This window comes from Tupaia chinensis, unplaced genomic scaffold (genome assembly GCF_000334495.1).
Source record: "Tupaia chinensis unplaced genomic scaffold, TupChi_1.0 Scaffold000097_1, whole genome shotgun sequence".
Lineage (NCBI taxonomy): Eukaryota > Metazoa > Chordata > Mammalia > Scandentia > Tupaiidae > Tupaia > Tupaia belangeri.
The window spans coordinates 8,240,165-8,248,764 of record NW_006159559.1 but is presented as its reverse complement, the minus strand read 5'-3'; positions in this window follow the sequence as shown (position 1 = coordinate 8,248,764).

Below are 8,600 nucleotides of genomic sequence, written 5' to 3'. Positions count from 1 at the left end.
CCCTTAGTGCATCTGGAAGCGCAAACGGCTTGGCTTTGTGATGGCTGGTGCCCTCCAGTGGTGAAGCGCTTTGAATGTTTGTGTCCCTCCCAAAACTCAGGTGGAGGGACCAACAGACTACGTAACTGTTATGTCGCTGGACTCTCAGGTAGTCCACACGGTGAGTCCCGACGGGAGGCTTAAACTCCCATGGGCGCGTGTGCGTGGGTGCCCAAAATCCTAAAAACAGAGTGGAGGAGAAGGGATGGCAGCGTCGCCATCCTCCACCGGGTGATTTCTCACTTTCTGTCTCTCCTGGCAAGTGCATGTGCCATGTTGCCAAAGCCTCTCAAAAACAGGAAACAAAAACCAACTCGTGCAAACTTAATCCCAGGGCAACAGTAACTGAATGCTATAAAACCATGGTGAGCAAAGGTGATACTGGAGACACCAGGGGAGGAGGGTGGGAAATAGCGGAGGGTGAGACGGAGAGAATCGGGGAAGAAGAAAGAAAGAAAACTTTTAAGGGACCCCAAATGGAAAAAAAAAATCGGTTGATTATACTGAGAATGGTAATGTCTTTGACTGGACCATACGTAGTGTATTTATGATGGGAAAACTCATTTGACATGCTGTAATACACAGTGATTGAAGGTAAAATTAAAAAAAAAATAAATGAAGAAAAAGTGCCTTTAGGAAGTGGTTCTGCCCGAGGAATGGAGGACCCCCCTCCCTAAAAGGATCAGTGTCCTTGTAAAAAGGGCCTTGGGGGAGGAAGTTTAGTTTAGTCTCTTGCACTCTTGCCCTGCCACTAAGTGAGCATGCCTAGACCTCCCCCTTGATCTTGGACTAGCCAGCCTCCAGTTCTTTATAAATTACTCAGTTTTGTTTTGTTTTTATAGCACACACCAATAGCTACCATTTTGGACAAAGGGGCAGTACTATTTTGGACGGGACAGAGGGCGCCGCCATACTGATTAGAATTGGGTACTCCTACCTCTTGTGGATTTTTCACCCACTACAAGGTCCCCACGGTTCCCTCATTAGCTTCTTGGGATCTCTAATCCTCTGACATGCTCTGCCAGGTTTCATATTTGAAAGTGCCTGAAATGAGAGACCATAACTTTCGTCCTATTCCACAGCCTCGTGATCTCTCAAACTCATAAGAAAGGTGCATTAAACCAGTGGTCCCCCAACATGGCTGCACAGTAAATTGCCTAGGGAGTTGTTGAAATTTACAGCCACTTAGCTGTTACCACAGACCATTTAACTCCATAGGATGGGATTTCAGATGTCAAAAGAAAAAATGACAACAACTTTAAAGAACTTAATTGGCTTTTATTTGCAATTCTATAACATTTCATTCTAAAAAATAAAATGCACGGTCAGGGACCAGCTGGTTGTGTGGTCTTTAAGGCAGCTGAATCTCACATGGTCAACTGCGTTTGAATTCTGGACCGGGGATGTGTTGAGTGCATGCACATGCGTGGCCAAAATTGGGAGAGAAGAATGGAAGATAGGGGATTGTGAAGTGGCCATTCCCCTGAGAAGTGCTTTCTCACTCCCCACTTTCTGCACTGCACCCTATAACAATCAACCAACACACAAGCCTTTTTTTTTTTTTTTTTGAGAGAGATTTTTGCTCTAGGGTGCATGTACACACCAGAGAGACAGAGACAGAGAGACAGACCCAATGCAAGAAATCACCCTCCCCCCCAGAGGGAGATGGCCAAGCCACAATCCCTTTTCTTCCATTCTCTCAGGATTTGGGGCATGTACACACACGAACCTAGCGTGAGTTTCAAGCCATTGAGTCTGTTTATTTATTTTTTTTCTTTTTCTTTTAGGTTTTTGCTACAGGGTACATGCACTTGCCCGAGAGAGACAATGAGAGGTAAAGTGAGAAATAGCCATTCCCCTGCCACCCTAGGATGGCCATGTTGCAACCTCTTCTCTTGGGATTTGGGGTACATACACACATGTGTCTGGCTTGAGTTTCAAACTCCTGGGTCCAAGATTTGAACGATGGTCAGCCATGTGGGAGTCCAGAGCCTTAACCACTATGCCACCTGCTGGGCCACATAAGATTTCTTTTTTAAATGTGTGTAATGCTTTATAGACAGAGAAGGCCTGAGGAAGGCAGAAACAGAACAAAATTGAATTGTTCATTGCAAAGTTGCATTTCTTATAATGTTATAGCAGAAGGGGCATCCTTATTATGCGAGCCAACACTGTCTTGTTTGGGGGTTGGCTCTTATTTCTCACTCTCCTGATTTCTTGGAAGATCAGATAAATAACCTAGTTTCAGCTTAGTGGTGAGGATCTTCCAGGTAAGTAACTCTGGTTTGGTCTATAGCCACTCAGTTCAAACCAACGACTTCCATAAATTGTATTTAACACAGACATCAGTATTTTTTTATGCTCCTTATGTGATTTCAATATACAGAAACATGTGGGAACCTCTGCCTTGGACCACATAACAGTGATAAAAGTATTCATCTGAGTGAAGCTGTAGTGGTGCTGAAGACACGGCTGTCCCACAGACTGTGACCACATGGGAGGCCCAGGTGTGATTTCTAGCCCACCCTATTTTTTTTATTCATACATTAAATCGCTATACATCATTTAGATTGTGTAGAGACTTTACCCGGCATGATTCACACCTCGGTCTATCCCAGTTGAGACTATTATACACATCCTCATCAACAGATAATAAACCCTATCTGTGTCCCACACCCTATTTGAAGGAAATTATTAGAATGACACACATGTGTATAGTGAGCACAGTTTTGACCCTGAAGGGAGGCAGGAACAGAAAACTGAAGCAAAGTCTCAGGGGTTCTAGTTCTAGCCCTGGAAATCACCAGCTTCATGTGGGAGCCTGGATACATGGCTCAGCCTGCTGGGGACTGCCGAGTCCTTGCCTGCAAAGTGCACGGAGGTCCTTATACTTCCACCAGGGTGTGCAGTAGAAATTGTAATCGCATCCTTCACACTTGGATTCTATTATACTTTACCTCTTTCCAGTATTCCACGTAATCCAGTGTTGACTGCAACATCATCTTGAAAAGCAGCACAGGCGGCTACGTAGTTGGGTATTAAGGAGTTTCAATCCAATGTTCTATTCCTTCTGTCCTTCAAAATTTTTATTTCAACGCATGCATTTCATGACATCAGGGATCCAGTAAGTATTCTTTATGTCTCTTTATGATTTCGATAATGTTTGAATCTGTTTTCAATCTGTTTATACTGCATCCATTAAGTTATGCGTGGACAGAAGAATCTGGTAACTACCAGGAAGACAGTGTGAGTGCTGAGTATCAGTCATACATTGATGTTTGTCTCCCCAACATACAGACCTGCATTCATCGCAGTCTGTATTCCCCATCTTGTTTTTATCTCTAAACATGAAATCCAACTAACGGTTTTGAAATTCTCAGTCCTAGTTTAGGCAAAGCCTTTTTGATGAATGTAACGAATTCTTAATATTATACTCTTCAATGAGCCGCTTTGAAACAGGCTAGCTAGCCAAGCTAAAATTATTGCCCTGCAAAGAGTACTATCTGGGACTTTGTGTTGGAGATTGGGTTGCTTTTCCTGATATATATATTGTTTTGTTCAAATAAATGAACTTGAAAAACTTGAAAGATTTTACTTTTTCATCACAGCAACTGCCACACTAATGGAAGTTTCTAACCTGCAGTAATGAGAATTACTATTGTTCTTCTAGCCTGAGAAGAAATTGGATAACTCAAAAAACCGCTTTATAAGATGTCTGGTTTTATTTTTTAGAAACTTTTTATATACTGTTCTGCATTGTAAGACGTTTTTGGTCTCTGTTCTTTTATTTTTTTTTTAAACTAGCTAAATTGAGATCATTCTCTACTAATGAGGCATCCTCACTACAGACGCCTGGTAATCCCTTTATGAGACAAGGACACCCGTTAGAATGGAAGCTAAGTTACTTTTATTTATTATTTTTTTTGAGAGGTTTTTGCTACAGGGCACGTGTGCTCGCCAGAAAGACAGAGAGAGACAGAAAGCGAGTAACCACCCCCCAGGGGGGAAGGCCACGCTGTAATCCCTTCTCCTCCATTCTCCTTCTGGGATCTTGGGCACACATGCACATGCGCCCGGTGTGAGTTTAAACCCCAGGTCCAGGACTCGAAACGCAGTCAACTACACGGGAGTTCAGCGACACAGTCACTGAACTCTAACTGCTGGTCCCCGAAGCTAAGGTCCAAATAAGGAAAGGGATGTCAAGATAAAGTTTCCAGAAGGAACTCCTCAAGTATTATGTTTTCCAAAGTATAAGCAAATTATTTTAGGTAGAATTCCTATTAAGAACATTTACAATTTAAAAAAGTATTGATGTCTTTGTTTTTCATATGAGAAGTAATGCCGTGTTCTGTTCACTGTGGTTATAGGCTTAAATAAATATGAATTACATGATATTTCATTTTTGTCATGTGGGGGTGTGGCAAAAATTATACACTGGTAACAAATTTCTTGATTGGCAAATACTTGTCCCAGAAGATGCTGGAAGGCAAGTTAAAACCCCAGACTCATATTGGCACTTCAGTGAGTTTGCCAAGACCCTGGAGTTCCACATGTCTTCATAAACTGTTTCCCGTGACTCAGCTTTCCTACCACTTTCTAAGATTGGTGCTGCTCATACCTTGGCAGGTAGCCAGATACAAGATGACCATAACTGAGCCATTTCAAAAAGCAGTGAAAGTGGAAACTGCCAGTAACCAGACACTAGATGAGACTGAGTCCCACGCCTCTGCTCCTGCCACGTGCTGGATTTAAAAAAAAAAATTTGTTAAGGTTTTTGTCAAAGAGTGTGTGCACTTGCCAGAGATAGAAAAATAGCGAGAAGGAAAGTGAGAAATTGCCCCCAGGGAGCATGGCTATGCTGCAATCCCTTCTCCATTCTCTTCTCAAGATTTTTGGGCATTCACACACACACACACACACACACACATGCCCAGTGTGATTTTAAAGCCACTGGGTCTGGCACTTGAACTACTGTTGAACATGTGGGAGTCCAGCTCCTTAACTACCATGCCAACTCCTGGTCCCAAAAGTCTATAAATTTTTGTCAGCTAATATATAATTTTAAGTGATCATTAGTAGCCTTTTTCTGAAAGAATTATTTTATTTAACTTTATTTATTATTAGTAGTAGTAGTATTTTCCAGTTTGCTAACAGAGAGAGAGAGGGAAAGTGAAAAAGCAAACAACCAGGCCCAGGACTTAGACTGTGGTTGGCCATGTGGGAATCCAGTGCCTTTAACCACCATGCCACCTACCAGTCCCCATTAGTAGCCATTTTAAACTCTATTGTATCCTAAGCCAACAAGTTTTTTTTTTTTTTGTCATTTGTTGCAGCAGGTATAAGGAAATAATACAGTTGGGATGTGATCTGGATGTTTTTTGGGTTTTATTTTTTTGACCATACAGCATGTGTGTTGGAGAGAGACAAAGCTAGAGGGTAAGTGAGAAATCAGCCCCCAACGGGGATGGCTGACACAAACCCTTCTCTTACATTATCCTCTCAGGATTTGGGGCACATGCATGCATACACCCAATATGATTTTCAAGTTACTAGCTCTGGGATTCAAACCATGCTCTTTCATGTGGGAATCCAATGCCTTAACCATCATGCCACTTGCTGGCCCCATGTGCATATTTTTTAAAGAGCTCCCTAGACGACTTTGATGTATAGACAGGGCTGAAGACCAATGGAATAGGGCATGTCAGTGTCATCTCCTTATGGAAATTTTCTCAGCCAGATTATGCAGTATCAGGACGTTTTCTTATCTTACAGTAGAATAAATATTTAATACAATATGAGATCAGCTATAAATGTCAAGTTAAAGGTAAGGAAATAAAAAGCTTTATGTACATGTATCTATATTTTAACTTTTTTTTTCTTTTTTTTTCTGTTTGTTACTTCACAGAGAAAGAGATAGGGAGAGAGAGAAAGAGTGAGCATCCCCAACAGGGTCCTTATGCTGTGATCCTCTCCAGCCTCAACCAGCTCAGACCACATGTACGTGTGCAATGTATGCAGATATCCAGTAGGTTCAGGCCTTGGGATGCGAACTGGGACCTTCCCATGTGAATTCAGAACCAAACTGTGCCACGATCGGCCCCTTCTATTTTTTGTTTTTGTTTTTCTCTCTAGGCCTGTTTGGGCTGTAAATTCAGTGTGTTTGTTATTTCTCTGGCTAAATTATGAGGTCTCCTGCTTCTTTCCTCCCTTCCTGTTCCCCTCTAGCTGCCTGTTTTGGAGCAGTTACTCCCAGGGCTCCTTAGTACTTTGGGAAGACTAGCCCAAGGAAGGACATAGAAATGTTCCAGATGGACACCCATGGCTGTTCTGTCTTCAGAGGTGATGACGTGGTGAGTGGGAGGGGAGGAGATGGCCACAGAGAGATTTCTGATGTTTCCTCCTGACTCTGTCGCTGGACAATGAGATACTGTTTTTGTCATAGTCACCTTTCAATATAGGCCCTGGGGAAGAAGATGCTGAAGAAAAATGAAAGGGACCATCTGTATTTTTAGGTAAAGAGACTGTTAGTCTTTAGGGGGAGGGAGGAGCAATTGGACTGACATGTCGAGAGTTTCCAGGTGGTTGGATTCAGCACTGAGAGGTCTGTGCTGTCTCCACCATGCCCTGCCTCTTCAGAAATATAGGTAGATGTACTGACCAAACTACACTGTGGATGGCTCTTGTTTTAGTGCATTCTCCTGTTACCGAGTCTCTGAGACTGGGTGTTTTATAAATAATAGAGGTTTATTTAGCTTACAGAATGTTGGATGTCTAAGGTCAGGAGGCTGCATCTGGTGGGGTCTTCTTGAGGTGGGGACTTTGCAGAGTCCTAAGGAAGCACAGGACGTCATTTGGTGAGATGGAGCAAAAACAGAGCATGTGTCTGTATCCATGCCTATCCCACTCCCTCCCCTTACGCCCACCAGGATTCAATCATGGGGCCCCACTCTGATGACCTAGTCCCCTCCCAAAGGCCCTATATTTCAGCACCATGGTCAGATTAAGTTTTACCCACTTAATCCCATCACAGTACGGACCAAATCTCAACACACGATTTGTATTTTGGACATATTCAAACTATAGTATACCTCGAAAACATTATGTAAAATGAAAGAAGCCAGACACAAAGGATCATATATAGTATGATTTCATTAATATTAAATGTCCAGAAAGGGCAAACCTATAGAGACAAAAAGTATATTAGTGGTTGCCTGGGACTGAGAGTGGAAATAGGGATTCACGGCCAGTGGACAGAGAAAATTTCTTGGTGATGAAAATATTCTAATGAATGAGTTTGCTGGTTGTTTCACAATGAGGTGAATTTACTGACAATTATGGAATTTTACACTTAAAATGAGTAGAGTTTAAATATGTAGCATGTACCTCAATAAAGTTGTTTTTAAAAATATACATAATATGGGACCAGCAGTTGGCATAATGGCTATGTTGCTGGATTCCCATGTAGTCAATGAGGTTCAAGTCCTGGACCTTGTGGCTTAAACTCATGCCAGGTGCATGTGCTTGCATGCCCAAGATCTTAAAAAGAGAATGGAGGAGAAGGGATTGTGGCGTGGCCATCTCCCCTGGAGGGCGATTTCTCACTTTCTGTCTCTCTGGGGAGTACACGCACCTTATAGCAAAAACGTCTCCAAACATACACACACACACACACACACACACACACACACACACATAATATAAGAGTTTCTCTAAAAGCTTATGGAAAATGTATCTTATGAAAAAACTGCTATAGATTTCAAATTTTTTATATCAAAATAAACTTATACTTTAGTTTTGTTTTTCCATAAAGTCCTCTTATAGCTAGTTAAAACTGTTGCAATCTGAGTACATGTTACATTTTTTAAACCATGAGTTTAACACATTCACGGCAGAGCCTCCTTTTCTCTGAAGTGATTGGGGTGCTGTGCAGCTGTCTACCTGTGAAGGTAAGAGGGTAACAGAGTAAAAAGAGATGCAAGGGATTTCTCTCCTTAGGTTTTCAGGTTGGTCCAGGGCCATTCTCCTGCCAGATAGATTAGAAAAAGTGATGCAAGTTTTCTCCCCTCTGAACACCATACTACTGCGTCATTGGGAAAGTCATGCATAGAAAAATATAAAAAATACGTCATGACTTTCTCAATGACCTAATTGAATATAAAAACAGATTGTATTATTTTCAGACTGGGTAATGCTGTAGTAACAAATGACATTCAAAATTAAGTGGCTTCAAATATTCTATCAAAAGATTCTTACAAACTTATATTACATGACTTCAGGGATGGTGGAGGCTGTGATCCAGGTCATCCTCACATACAGACTCATGTTGATGAAGGCTCTACCGTCTGAAACATAGCTGGTACCTTGACAAGAAGAAGGAAATATGTAGAATTACATACTGGTTTTTAAATGGTTCTGCTCAGATGTTACTAGCGTCTTCTCTCAGATTTTACTGAACAGAGTAAGTCACATGACATCATCCAAGTTCAGAATTCAGAAACGTAATTTTTACCTCTTCTGGGAAAGAGAGGAGAACAAGAAGTGGGTAGACGGTAATAACGCCT